General features: G+C 44.9%; 1 long non-coding RNA gene across 2 annotated transcripts; it reads left to right on the forward strand.

The window, feature by feature from the left end:
- Nucleotides 1-675: 675 nt before the first annotated feature.
- Nucleotides 676-14631, forward strand: LOC135279510 (uncharacterized). Of its 2 annotated transcripts, none has more exons than XR_010346736.1 (3): nucleotides 676-872; nucleotides 9170-9347; nucleotides 14500-14631. It is a non-coding gene; the product is annotated as an uncharacterized LOC135279510 (long non-coding RNA). The 2 variants fall into 2 exon arrangements; XR_010346735.1 differs by lacking the exon at nucleotides 14500-14631 and adding an exon at nucleotides 12133-13536.
- Nucleotides 14632-15133: the final 502 nt, after the last annotated feature.

A 15133-nucleotide genomic window follows, 5' to 3' on the forward strand; every position in this document is an offset into this window, starting at 1 on the left:
ACACTTCAGGGAATTTTTTCGTTTTTGCTGGTTTGAGAAACAAGACAAGCTGAAAAAAAAGTCTCAAGCAAGTTAACAAAAAATAAAGTGATCATGGCTTAAATTCATATTTTTATATGGTACAGGAAAACTAACCCTCCAAAAGCCATTTAAAAAAAAAACCCCAAAACAACCCAAACATCTCTCCCATTCAAGGCAGAGCTTGTGTTTATACTTCATTATACAACCTTATCTAGGAAACTGAGATTTGGGGGGATTTGTGAATGGGTTTCCAGTGAAAGAAGTGTTCCACATGCATTAGAAAACACCACGGTTGCTCTGGGAGAGCACTTGCAGGTGCCTCTCCCTGCTAACCAGCTGGAGCAGGAGCACTGCTGCCGACACTTTCATTTAAACTCCCTGTGATCTAGTATTTCTTTGATGTCCTTTCTCTTGAGGAACTGAACGAAGTGAAACCATTGCTGTAAACACAGAAGACATTCAGGGATGTTCCAAAGAGCCCATTTTTGGCAGCAGCGAGCTTTTCCAGATAGCTGCCTGGGAATTTACAAATCTGTCCCATCTGAATCCATTTTGTGAATCTTTCTTGAGGCTGCACCTGCCTCCCAGAGGCAGGGGGAAAGGGAGAGGCTGTGGATGTGTTATCCATTTGCTGATGCCCCATTAGAGCCGAAAGGAACAGCCACGTGTTATGGTCTGGTTACAGCACCTTGGGTGGCACAACCTCGTGTCGCCTGGGAGGGAGCGCTCGGTGGCTCCGTTCTGTTTCTGTGCGCTTCCCCCAGCCCGGACTGCGGCATGGGCGCTTTCTTCTGAGTGAAATGTGCCTTTCTCCGAGTTATTCTTGCTGAGAAGAGAGAACAAACAGGCAGGTAGCGGGGATGGAGTCGCGGAGCGGGATTCCCGGCGCCGCGGGACGCAGAGGGCGGCAGCGAGCCGCGCTGTGCGGGGACGGGGCGGGCAGGGACCGCGCAGGCATCTCTGGAAAGGGACGACTGTGCTAATTCACCGCCATCAAGTGCATATTTGCTGCTCAGATGTGGGTCACAGTAACTGCAAAATTGTCCAAGTGTTTGTCTGTAAATCGTGGAAGCTATTTTATTATTAGGATTTGAGAGATTGTCTGTTGTCCTGTTAGATTCAGGTATAGAAAGTGAATTTAAAGCTTCCTAGTGTACTTTCAAAGGGAATTGATTATTGTTGCTGCTCAGCAGCTCTGGAAATGAATGGAAGTTCTTTTAAGAACAACACAGACTCCTTGGTTTGTTCCTGTCCTTTCTGTCTGCAGGACAGTTTCACTCCTGACATCCGTGACAGTCACATCACAGGCAAACTGCAGCTCATTGGGTTTAGTGTTTCTCCAGTCCCAGTACAACCAGTCTGATGTGAGCAGCCACTCACTGGTGGAGCTGAATGCTCTGAAATGGCAGAGGGGATCAAAAGGCTCATTTCTTGGTAACAGCTTTCGGTCAGCCAGAAAAACAAAACAGACTGGTGGAGTAGATTTTTGGATGCAGATGCTTTATAGCCCTTTTGGCTTCGGTCAGACCTACCGGAGAGGTATAGATCGGTGGGGAATCAACTACTCGTGTTCTTCTCTTTTCCTCAGTTTTGGGAGGGATGTCCTAACCCACTGCATCCCTATGGACTTTATTAAAAAAACCACAGGGACATAGGTATTTACATAGACACAAACTCAAATGTATTCTCTAAAACATAAATGCTTTCGAATTCTTTTTGAAGGCATCATTTCAAGGCTGGTAGTGACTTAAATGTAGAGCATCTACTATTTTTTACTAATTCTAATACCTGTTTTTAAACATATTTCTAGTGGGATTAGAATACAGAAAGCCTAGAAAGACTTTAAGGTAAGTCCTGAACAATTCCAAATGTAATTTATGATGTAGTCTTATAGAGACTAATGTTGCTTTACAGCAACATACAGAAGGCATCTGTACAAATGCAAAGCATTTCTTTACTAACAAAGAAATAGTTATTTGCAAATAACTGTTAGGTTTTATTAGCTCTTCTCCCTTTTTCATGGCATGAACATTTTGCTAAAAGAGTTTGAGGCAGCCTAAAGCTTTACCACAAGTATTTGTGACACTCTGTACAGTGCAATTTATCTCCACAGTAATGCATAACAAAACACTTTGTTCCTTCTCCTGCTTGTTCCTGCTCATTCCTGCACAAATCTCCTGATAAAAGCCTGTGTTTATCTGGGAAGGTACCAATATATATCTCTTTCACACCTAGCTAAATAATTTTTCACATGGCAGCTTTAAAAGCCTCTGGGCTTATCAGTGGAAAAAATGCTGGGAAACAGAGATTTAATACTTAAATTAGTTCTATCAGCACTCTTTTTTTTTTTTTTTTTTTTTTTTTTTTTTTTTTTTTTTTTTTTTTTTTGGTTGGCTGGGACTTGTTCTCACAGAACTTCAAGCTGGATTATTTGTGTTAAACTTCCTGACTGAATTCCGAGCAAGTCATCTTTCCCCACAACGCTGACCTTTAGTACAAGGCCAGGATAATTTTAATTTATTTCAAGTTTCCCTTATAAGCAAGAGAACAAGGAACCATATCCCTCTAAGACCCAGTTAGCTGGCTGTGTGGCAGAATATTTTCAAATTCTAAGGGGAAAACCCCCCAGTAAATTTGGATATTCCAAACTGGCATTTAAATGGCATGCATCCACAGTAGGGTTAGCTCTACCATCTTCTAGGCAACTAGTCCAGAAGCTATGGAAAAACACAGGCTCCAAAGAAAGGTTTAACTTACTAGCCTGATTTTGATCAGGATTATGCCCTGGTGGAGGCATTGCAGGGCATGTTCCAGATTTCTGCTGGCTGCTTCTGGCCATGGTGGGGCAGACATAATGACTGGGGCTGCAGTTTGCTGAATGTATCAGGGGCCAGGGCTGCCCCAGCTTCTGCTGCCATGAGCATCTGTTTCCCCATGCAGTGAACAGGATCCAGGTAATGGAGCTGGCTGAATGCAAACCTTTTTCCCTGACTCTCTTTTTGTCTTTGCTGGAAGAGTTTTAACCCAGATTAGCTCCCTGATCTGTTCCACTGCACAGCTGCATGTCTGCCTCTGCCACCCCACCTGAGCAGGTGAACGTGGGAGCAAGCAATGAAGGAGCATGCTGTGCTTTCATTTTATAGCCATGATTAGATATGAGGACAGGGAGTCTCAGTCCTATCATGGCAAGGAATTGCTGCGAAATTAGATGGTTTTGTCGGAAGAAAATCTTGGTGGTTCCCTGTTAGGAAGAGAGCAACATGTTTGGTGAGACAGAGTCAGGAGGGCCAGCTTAGGGTGGGCACCTTAGGCACCCTTGAAAACAGATCTGCTTGCTGATCAGCCTAACCCAGAGCTGTGCCACAGGTAACAGAAGCCACAGTTGTGTCATTTGTGGGATGTCTTTCCCTGGTTTTATTCAGATAAAAGCTGTTTCCTGTGAGCAGCTCATCAGTTTTGTTCTCAGACTTGCTGCTGTCCATAACTGGAAGTGCAGCATGACTTTTGCAGAGACTTGGCTTTTGTTCCTCCTTGCCGGACACTTGGTCTCCACTGCACTTGTGGGACTGCAGAGGACAGTCCCAGATGTGGGGAAGTGATTTTTTTTCCAGCACTAGGTGGCTGTATGGCATTCTGCAGTGTCCTGTACACAAGTACTTAAAAAGTTGGAAAGTGGGCCATTCTCAAATGGAAAGGCTTCTGTGTTTTCACACCTCCACCTCAGTATCATCTTTTTGAAAGTTAATAAATCAAGGAGTGAAGGCATTTTAATTGTATAAGCTTGTCCCTGGCTGCAGACACTCTTATCTCTGTGGAGCTGAGGTAGGTGTGCAGCCCACCACAGAAGTGATGCTGGTGACAGGGCTGTGATGGCTGCAGCTGTGTGAGTTGCTGCTTTTGGCTTAGAGGCCTGGACATGAACACCGAAGGAAGAGCCTGCCTGTGCAATGTCTGGTCCAGATCTCTCCAAATGCTCCTGCTGCTTGGAGGCCACACAGTGCTCCCCATGAGACACGAGGGTGGTCAGGAGAGGGGTGTCCACTCTGCCAGGGACACAGGGCAGGGGTCTGTCCCTGATTCTGGTGATCCTCAAGTGTCCTGAGGGGTGGAGAGTTGCACCAAGCTTTGCTCGTGGACCAAGGGCCCTGAGGGGATTAAGTTGTCCCAAGACCTGGCTGTGTCCCCAGGCTGAGTGGCTTTGCCAAGGCCAACACATTCCCCCAGGAGCCACGCTCAGCTGCTGGTTTTTTCATGAAACCCAGCCCTGAGAAGCAATTTGTCTCCAAATTAAAGACAGGCAGGTGTTTTCCTTTGGCACTGTCTTCGCTCCTTGCTCTTTGCCATGCTCTGGTGTCTGTACATTTCCCTACCCATGCCCTTCCCTTCTCATTAGCAAAGAACAAGAACTAGGTTTTGGCTTAAACATGAATATAAAATCCCAGTGTAGTGGTTTGTGGAATCCTACCTACATAAAGGCTGGGGCAGCAGGGGTTTGACAATGCTCAGTGGTGCCTCTGGTTATTTCTTCATGGTGAACAGCAGTGAAAAACCTTTCACAACTGGAATCCTTTATGTGTTTGAGCTTCACCTTCTGAATATTTTATTGTGATTGAAGCTACTGTAATTATCTTCTTTTCCAGAGTTCTCTGGGTTGAAATTTATGCAACTCCACACCAAAAAATGTGATGATACAGAACATTTATTTTGCATTTTTGTGGTGGCACATCCAGGGTGACGATACATATTTGATACATATTTTTAAGGAAAGAGGCCTAGATGAGGATTAAACATCTTGGGATGTTCTAAGCTGCTGTAAATGAATAAGGTGAGACATCTAATGAATTAGCAGGTCTGCTGAAATCATTTATTAAGCCACTAAGTCTAGGGACACAATAATACATTAGGTCTCCATTGTGCTGGGTACTGTATGTGGGTAGCAAAAGGCTGGTTTAGGCCCCCAGATGTTTTTTGTAACTCTGCTGAAATTCTTAAATGATGTCACTTTGCAGCCTTGTTTCATGCTTGTTTTCTCTGAATGGTTTTGAATGAAGATCCCCAGGACATAAGAGTAATGTGCAGGAGTATTTGTCCCCAGGATTTTGCACAGTTGATCAGACGTGAAAAGGAGACGCTGCAGTGACTCATCTGACCCTGCAGACCCAAGAGTGCCGACAGTGGTCTCTGCTAAGGTCCCCATCACAAGAATGCAAAGCATTCCAGAAGCTTTCAGCAACAATTCCAGATAGCAGCCAGCAATTTTCTCACCAATGTTACATAAAATGGACAGGGAAAGCAAAAGGCTAATTGATTAAATTATTGCAAACTGCCTATGGAATCTCTTTAATTTATCCCTAGCAATGTAAACCCACTGCAGGAGTGGTACTGCTAAGTATGGCTGTGATAGATTTTTTTTTTTCATTTTACATTTTCCATTTTTAATAAGGGCAGCTTTCAGTACTAGATATAAAAATTCTTCATATAGCAGAACTGCTATTACATTAGGCCAAGATTTTGGCAATACTGAAGGATTTTCTGGTGTTTACTTTTAAACTTGTGGAATTGCAAGACTGTCTTGTAATTAAAACCAGGGTTTTTTTCTCTCAGAAACTTATTGTCCAAATTTAAGTGGGATAGATACAGGTTGTAGCCACAACATGTTACCATCTCTAACTGGTGAAATTCATTTAATCATAACAGCAGAAGAAGGTATTAGGGAGGGATTTAAAGGAGGATAATGAGGTAAAAAACTTTGCAGCTCCTTCTAAATGCCAATCCTCTATAATCAGGAAGGGCCTTTTGGGAGCAAGCCCTTGAGCAGAAGCAGGCAGTGGGAGCTGAGCTGGGCCAGCACTGCTCACAGGGCGCTGGGAGCTGCCAGGAGCACCAGCCAGCCCTGGGAGCAGGGCAGGACAGAACCCTGTGCTGCCTTCTCCAGCCCAAGCACCCACACACATCCATCTACTGCCTTGGAATAGCCTCAGTGCAGAGGCAGCTGGGCTGGAGCTTGGGGTTTGTCCCAGGGGTTTTTTATTGGCTGGTTTCCTCTTTTTTTGGTTTTTTGTTTGTTTGGGGGTGTTTTTTTTGGGGGGTGGGTTTTTTTGATTTTTTGGTTATTTTTTTTTTGTTGGTGGGGAAAGTCAGTTTGTTTCAGTGTCTAATTTTCCATTGGAAGCAAACTGCCCTGTTTGCCCTCCGAAGGCAGCAGCTGAGCCTGGCGTGTCTCGGGGGGCAGCAGGGCCGGCCGGAAGCGGCCTGCCAGGGCTGCTCTGGGATTTGTTTTCTTTTGATTATGGGAAAAGTAACCCGAGATATTTCTGTGCATGCAGAGCATTCTTAATGACTGACAAATCTGTTGTCAAGTAGGCGCGAGGGGGAGGTGCTATCTTGAAAGACGACACAAATATGTTTGCATCAGTCTTAAAAACCCAAACAAACTTATTTTTAGTGACTTCCAGAACCTTCTACTATAAAAAAAAAATTAAAAAAAAAAAAAAAAAGAAAGAAAAAGAAAGAGATAGCTACACAGTTAAACCTGGCCTTGCTGTGGAGGGCTTAGTGGAGGTCACTGCAGTTCACACAGCAGGGACACTCCAGGCTGTCCCAGATAACCATGGCTGATCTCCTCAGGCAGGAACACAGAGCTGGGGGTTCCTCACACTGTGGGGGCTCCATGAGTTCCTGTGCTGCCCTCAGCTCCCAGCATTTTGGCAGAGGAGGAGAGGAACTGAGGTGCTGTTCTTGCCTTCCTAGTGCTCGCTTTGGCAGCTGGCTCTGCTGGGCACAGGAAGGCAAGAAGCCCTGGGGAGGACAGAGGACGCTCCTCGAGGGCATCTGTTCTGAAATAACTCTGGCATTTCTGCTGGAAAAGGCCTCTGGTGACGTTCCCATGTCCTTCAAAGCTGGTGCACTTGGCACCATGCAGGAGGCTGAGCAATGACCGACTGCTCCTCAGTCCAGCCTGGCTGGGTCACCTCTGGCTGTCCCACTTTTTGTCCACCTTTACTTTAGTTCTACCTGCTGCAGCTTTTTTCTCCCACAGCAAACCCCAGGAGGGCTCACCTTGCTGTGCTCTCAGACCTGTGCTTTGTTGGGGGGCTGTGGGGCAGCATCCAGACCCCCAGAGCAGCCCCCCAGCCTGGCCCCATCTTTGGCCATGGCCTGGCCCCAGGGTGTGCCCTGCCATGGCCACGGTGGGCATTGCCTCTGCTGCCTGAGCTTGGCTGTGGATCTGCAGCTCACACAGGGAGACTTCCCTCCTGGTAGAACAGGATAGCTGGCACACTTCAGCTGGAGAGGGAGAGAGGGGTAACTACTGTCACACAGGGAGAGGAAATGTGCTTATGTCCATGTAAGTGGGGTTATCATCCTCCCCCGAGGAGTGATATTGGGAAACATGTAAAATACTCTGTAACCCTTTGTCAGTGAATCTGATGTGACCAGCTTCCCTCTGAAAGGAGAACTTTGCACACAACAGCCCTTCAGCCCACTTACACCTCCACATGTGGATTTTTTAGTTGTATATATTGAGTACATATATATTTGTTGTATATATCGAGTACTCAGTATTGCACTCTATTGAACTGTATATATTGAGTATTTGCAGTGAGTTCATATATTTGGGATTGGGGCTCTTTTGAGGTGGGAGGCGCTGTAAGGACAAACAAAACCTCTGCTCTCTTCTCGAGCAGATACAAAGGACAACATGCAGTGATGGAAACTGCAGAGACTTTGGACAAAGCGTGCAGAGACTGCCCATGCACCACCTCCAGAGAGCTCACAAGCAGGGGCAGCTGGCACATCACAGCCAGCCGGGTTTGCCTCGAGTCTCCTGTCTCACACGGGAGCACTGCTGGGCATGCAGCAGCCTCCCTGCAGTGCTGCTCTCTGGGGCTGCAGCTGAAGATCCAGCTCAAGGAAAACAGCAGCCTTTGGTACCTCCTCTTTTGTCCTCCCTGACTGTGCCTGCTAAGCCTGCAAGCAAATTCCTGCTGCAGGAGATCCTTGGACCCGAGTGCCAATAAAGCCATAAAACTTTTGGGACAGGTGATATGGAAACTACTGACTGCAGTGCAGTAGCTGCCTAACTTCTCGCTATTATTGGGCTCATCAGCAAAGGAAAATATTTCACCTCTGAAGATATTGTGATTAATGCAAAAAAAAAAAAAAATCAGTTAAATTATACCCTGAAATCCATCACGCTTTATCTAGGCATTGTCTGGTGGCTGCCAGACCCATTGGTTTAGCAGGTTTTCTTCTGTATGTTGCAGAATAAAATGAGAGTCACAGAATGTTAGGGGTTGGAACAGACCTTAAAGAATCACTGAGTCCCAGCCCCCCCTGCCATGTGCAGGGACACGTCCCACTACATCAGGTTGCTCAAGGCCTTATCCAAGAAACATTAAAAGAAAACTGTGTTGCTCCACCTTTCTTCTTTTCTGATTGTTTGAACTGCACAATCTTTAAGGACTTCTGCTCCTTTTCAGGGGCATTCATGGACTCTTCCATACAGATATTTTTGTTAATTTTTTCCCATGCTGATGTGGCTTCTGGAAAATGATGGGCCAGTTATATATTAACTGGAAGTACATTTACTAATTTTAAAAATAGGGTTTTCTGGATTTAAAAACCAAGATTTTATCTAGAGATTTGAAAATGTGCAGTGGGAGGTGAGCAGCTAGCAGCTGATTGCAAGGACAGTAAGTAATTTTTAAAAAGGTTACAAATATTTTCTTTTAAATAGAGAATGAAATAGCCAAGTAAAGGCAGATCTAAATACAGTTGCATGTCTGTCACTTTTACCATTAACTACAGTGTATTGGGGTGATAAAGAACAACCAGCCAAATAAACTGCAGTGTAGCATTTATGGGTGAGGAATGTAGGTAGCAAATGAATTATTCCACAACATAAGACATCACTAGAAGCAGTAGAATGTGTCTAAAGTGATCATAATGTTGGTTGGACCAAGACTTGCCATTTTTACAAAAGGATTTTCGTGTGACAGTGAGACTGTGCTGAGAGTCTCAGCCTTGTGCCCAGCCAGCTTCCTCTTCTCCCTTGCTGGGAAATGCCCTGATAAGGAATGGAAAATAAATTGTGCAGAAAGCTGTGATGCTTTTTTTCCCCCTATTCTTCTTCTGACATAGGAAGAAGTGAGAAAAATGATGAGCTCCCAGGTGAGCCCAGGCAGCGCTGTGTGTGGAGCAGTGTCATCACCATCCTTTTGGGACACAGGCAGCAATGCCTGATGCAGCACACCAGACCCTTTTTTTGCCTCACCAAAGAAGCTCTGTGAAAAAAAAATTGGAACCCATGTTCACTGATACAGGTAAGTGCAGCTAGACATATGACAGTAAAACATGTTACTGCAGATAACTCTTATTATTCTCTCCTGCCACATTAATTTTCTGCTCTACTCTGGTGTGTATCCATCCATAGTGTGTGAGCTTTGAAAACTTGAGGTCAAGACACCGAGGTGAGACCAGAGCCCCCCAACACCTGAGCCTCACAGAGCAGAATTTGTCACTGCTTCATTTCCCTCTGACAGGCTTGTTGCATGTGACACACCAAGTTTTCAGCTGTAAACCTGGGATGGTAAAGGACACAGCTTGTTGGAGGGATTTCCTGCCCTGTCCCGTTGCCCTTGAGGACTGCCAGGCAGCAGCACCCAGCAGAGTGCCAGGGCCAGCAGTGCCAGCCCCGCTGACACCGTCCTGGGCCCTGTGTGTCACTGCTCCCTGCCCTGTGCAGCCTCTGAGGGTGTCCCTGGCTTTCATTTGCCTCGCCAGAGCAGCCAGTAATTAACTGATCAGTTGGCTTTAACATTCCTGCAATAGTTCAAATGTGCCAAAGTTTTAATGAACATGGGTTTTTTTGGATAGTCCACTTAACTGCCTGAATTACTGTGACTAACCAAAGCAGACCTTGTTCTTCAAGGCAATGCCTTCCCAGACGTGTACATACAAATGAGGGGGTTTGAGGATTTCTTTTTTCAGCTGTGATGCAAGCCTTTAAGAATTTGTTCTTAAATGTGTTGCTGGATACTTTATCACTTCTGGCAAACCAGACCTCCTCACGGTTTCTTACTTTTTGTGCGGTTTTCAGCTTGTCCTGCTCCTGTGCTCTTTGTGTGAGCACAGTGATTTATGCTGTCTAATGCTGTGCATTGTCTTCAGATGGGACAGAAAATGACAGCACAGGGCAGTGCAGGTACTGCAGACAGGAGGTTGTCCTTAAACAACATGGGAACTTGGGTTTGTTGTCTCAAAGTGTAAAGAGATGGTGGGAATGTTATCTAGCTCTGTGATAAGATCTAAAATGAATTTTGAACAGGAAGAAATTTTTTTTGTCTTCTGGAGTTTTATCAGAAGTTACAGTGAACCCCATAGCTTTTAAGATACATAAATCAGCTGCTGGTGGGCCCAGTAGTGGTGGCTGAGGAGTGACCTGCAATTTATTCCAGAAACCAACGCCCTCTATTTAGAGAGTGACATTTTCACGTCCAGCTTAGACACCCAGTGAAGACTGATGTCTCCTTCTCCATGTCTGGTAGCTCTTGCTCACTATTTCCAGACGTTGCTTAGTAGTTCCTCCTTCAAATTTTCTTATCTGCAAGCTGTCCCAAGCCTGAGGCTGGTTGCACCAACTGGGATCACAGTTCTAGCAAATTCAGCTAAGTCCAACGATGGCATCAAGTTGGGTGGGAGTGTTGACCTGCTGGAGAGTAGAAGGCTGTGCTGAGGGATCAGGACAGGTTTGGTGGATGGGCTGAGGCCACCAGTGTGAGGGTCAGCAAGGTAAAATGCTGGGTCCTGTCCTTGGGTCACAACCACGCCCTGCACAGCAACAGGCTGGGGCAGAGGGGCTGGAGATCTGCACAGAGGGAAAGGCCCTGGGCTGCTGGTGACAGTGGCTGAACGTGAGCCCAGGAGCACCCAGGTGGGCTTCAGGACCAGGGAAGTGGTTGTCACCCTCTTCTTGGCACTGCTGAGGCCACTCCCTGAGTGTTGTGTTCTGCTGTGGGGCTCTGTCTACAGGAAAGACCTGGAGGGGAAGGGAACAGAGCTGGGGAAGGGGCTGGAGCCCCAGGAGAGGCTGAGAGAGCTGGAAAGGGGCTCAGTCCAGCGAAAAGGAGACTCAGGGGGACCTTCTGACTCTGTATAACTCCTGACAGGAGGGGGCAGCCAGGGAGTGCTGGGCTCTGCTCCCAGGGAACAGGGACAGGACAAGAGGAAATGGCCTCAAGTTGTGCCAGATGAGGTTTAGGTAGGATAACAGGGGAAATGTCTTCACAGAACAGGTTGTTAACCATTGGCATAACTATCCTTGGGTGGATAGAAAATATGTGTGGATGTGGCATTTGGGCACATGGGTTAGTGCTGGCCTTGGCTGTGCTAATGGTTGGACTCAATGATCTTAGAGGTCTTTGCCAACCTAAACAATTCTATTTGTTTAGGTTGTGTGCGTGCGTGCGTGTGTGTTGCATCAAATGACATCTTGTCCATCCTCATTTATTCTATGAACTGTGGAGACAGAAGACAGCCTCACCAGCCTATTTGACATATTCCTAACAGTTTCCATAACTAACAAATGTCTCTGTCTCAGCCTGGCAGCATCCTGGTTCTGTGAAGTAGCTGCAAGGTGAGGGCTGCAGCCCTGGGGGTGGCTGGTAAAGTGGAAGAGCAGGGCTGGCCAAGCCCTCCCAAATCATCTGCACGCCAGGTTTAGCAGCCGTGGGTTCAAGAATGTCAGAACACAGAGGCTGAGGGCTGACTGCCATGTCAGGGACCCAGCACAGAGCCAGGGACCCAGCACAGAGCAGCCTTTGGTGGTGCTCCCCAGGAGCCCGGCCTGACTCACACCCACCCTGCCATGAACCAATGTTCACTTCTCCAGTATGTGCTTTCTGCACAGAGGCCCACATGGAACAGTTAGGATTTTTAAGTACTTTGTTCTTTTCAGTCAGTTGATTATGAGTTGGTGTAAATTCTTGCTGCATTAAGATGTCCTAGATTTTTATTAAGTACATTTGTGTCACCCATGTAGTAAGGCCCTGCTAAAATGCTTTGAGTTGGCCAGTCTTTGTGCTTTTTTTTTTTCTTTTTTTCTTCAAGGAGGGCATGGATTGCTCATTTTGAATGAATTTTTTGAAAATAATGAGTGAGAAAATAGCATGTATGTGAAGGCCCTGCAGAAGTATGGTACATCTGTTTCAAAGCACCAAAGTGCAGACTGTCCCTAAAACAATTGTGGCATCTGTAACTCTTTCCATTCTGACTGTGCAGAAGAAAAATTTGTCAAAATAGCCATTGTGGGAAAACCTCCAGGAAGTTTCTTCTCCAGCTGTGAAGTCATCTGGGCTTTGCCAAGCCAGGGTGGCAGAGCTGCAGAGGCCCCTCTGATGGGAGGGTGCTGCACAGCCAAACACAGCCGTAAGTGTTTGATGTCTGCCCCGACTGCAGGGCAGAGCACTCAGCAGAGAGCAGGCTGCCCAGCCTGATGGGAAGGAAGGAGGGACACTGACCACGAGGAAACAAGGACCTGGCTGCTGTGCTCTCTGCCCTGGCTGCAGACAAGAGAGCAGTGCACCTTCTGCCCACAGCTGCTCCTGCAGGACCACGCGGTGAGGAAGTGAATGTGACCAGGCTCCTACCTGTGCCATGAAACTGGAGACAGGAATGTGGCAAAAAGCTTCAGAAAGGCAAAACAGATAAACACACATCTCTTTGATCCTATCAGAGCTCTGGCCAGTTTCTGGATACTGTGACTTAGCAAGAATATAGAGAAAATTCCCCAAACCAAGGTCCAAGTGCTTCAAGCTAAGTTCACAGCCCAGGCAAATATTTCTCTTGTGGAACACTCCAAAAAATAATGAGAGTTTTGAAAAGGAAGTGTTCCTCAATGCTGACTGTCCGACATGTGAACTAGCCAGACTGGTTAAAGCTTAATTAAAAAGTGCCAGAGTGACTAAATTCTTTTCTAAGTGCAGCTGCAGAACGTTAGCTGTGGGCATATTTTAGACCTTAATTAGTAACACTTGCACTAGAGGACCAAAATCTTTCATGAATGCAGCTGCAATCAATTAATATCAGTTAGGCATTTCTGTAGGCAATACAAGGGCTCCTGAAAATTGTTTTAATGCCTACCTAGATTAAATAAAAACAAAATACTTACATGCAACAGAGTACAAAACCAGAGATAACTACAAAATGTCTTTATTGAAAAAAGCAGATTATAGCATCTAAGGTTAAATGAAACTTCTGACTTTAATATTAAATAACTTAAGATGATAGCAAGTAGCTTCTTCTTTAGATAAATAAATCTACATTTCCCAATTTTTTCTTCAACAATCAAGGGAATCAAACACTGAAACACAAAACCACAAGTAATTCTAAAGACTAAAAGACAGAAGCACATTGAAAGGTTTTACAAGGATATATATATACAAAAATAGTTAACTAATGCATATTTTCAGCATGTAAACTAGTTACATGATATACAAACTGGGAATTCATATATTTCCTACAAAATAAAAATCAACGTTGGTCCAAGTTCTTGGAAGAAAACTATATTCTTTTAAAGAAAATGAAAATATTTCTCAAATGAAAACTTAATTTAAGTCAAATTATATACTCTAGTTACGGCATTAGTTACAGGATGAATCACAAACTTTTAAACTTTTCTTGAAACACAAGAAAGCAGCTTTTGTTTCCTTTAGAGCTTTGGTTTACTTTACTACTCTGGAATTTCTGGTCTTAAAGAGTTCCTCTAACCATATTTTCCTTTTGAAGCTCCACCTTACAAAATATATACACACACGTGCACACGAGTAAAAGGAAAAGGAAAGAAACCCAAACAAACCCTCTGTGTAAGCTCCATTCTCTGAGTGCATTCTTTTGTTTTCAAAGGGTGATTTTGGTCCTTTCTTTGGAACACGCCCTCCCGTGGGAGGGACCCTGCCGGGCTCGGGAAGATTCCCCTGAGAGCTGGGAGGGGCAGCCCTGATGCGAAGGAGAGCAGGGGGTTATTGCTGCAACTTCATGGAAATATTCTGAAAGCACACTAACGGCTTCTGAAGAACAATTGCACTGTAAGATGGACTTAGGAAGTTTTTATCTGTGTTGAAGTGATTTAATGTAAGAATATTCCGTAAGAAAATAATTAAAATGAGATTTCTCATTTACATTATTCCCCAGGCAAGAGGTAAAATGTGCAGAAACTGTCACTAGCGCTAAAGAGTACAGCACATCATTATTTTAGGTTTGATTTTATTTTTCTATTTGATTTGAAAAAAAAAAAAGCAACCAAACCTGGCAAATCTCACTCAAGCCCCAGTTTTTATAGTAAATGCTGGAAAAGCAAAGCTGCACTTTGTAATACAGTAATGGAATGCATCTGTCTATAGAAAATACTAGAACAACAGCTGCTGCTTTCTGGTTTTAAACAAATTGCTTATTCTATATTGACATATTACCTTTCAGAATTTTTACCATGGTGACACTTAACAGATCAGAACTGCACAGAACTACAAGAGACTGAAAAATCAGCATGTCAAATGAAATTAAATATTACTCTGTTCTACGGGATGATAATTTTGAAAAAACCATGAAGAAATGGTCTGGTATGTACATGTTTGAAAGTGTGCTGGTCCTTGGAAAGTATGTTAGAAACTTAAACCTGCCCCTGATGGAGGCAAAGTGTTCAGGAAGGTGCTGGCAGAGGACTGGGCTGAAGGCCAGGGTAAGTCACCTCCAGCTCTGTCCACTGTCAGTGTGAAGGTTTTGCTTCTCTATTGGTAGAGCAAAGGATTTTTCCAGTTCAGCAAGTAACTGTTACTTGTTCCCAGGAACATACCCAAACCTACTCTATGTATTTTAATGATTTCTTAATCTGGGTAAAGACTGCATGTAAAGACATGCAAGTGAAAATGCCTCAAAGCTAAATGTGACCCAAAGCACCCTCCTGCAATGGAAAGAGCATTCCATTGCAGCTGATGCCAAAAGTTTGTCCTGAAGCTCTGGCACCTTCCATGTTTGTGATAACCTGAAGGAATTGACCTAGGCATACAATCCAGTTTAAGACATTTTTTTCCCCTTTCTCCAACACTTGCTGGCA

Source organism: Passer domesticus, chromosome 12 (assembly GCF_036417665.1).
Source record: "Passer domesticus isolate bPasDom1 chromosome 12, bPasDom1.hap1, whole genome shotgun sequence".
Classification (NCBI taxonomy): Eukaryota; Metazoa; Chordata; class Aves; order Passeriformes; family Passeridae; genus Passer; species Passer domesticus.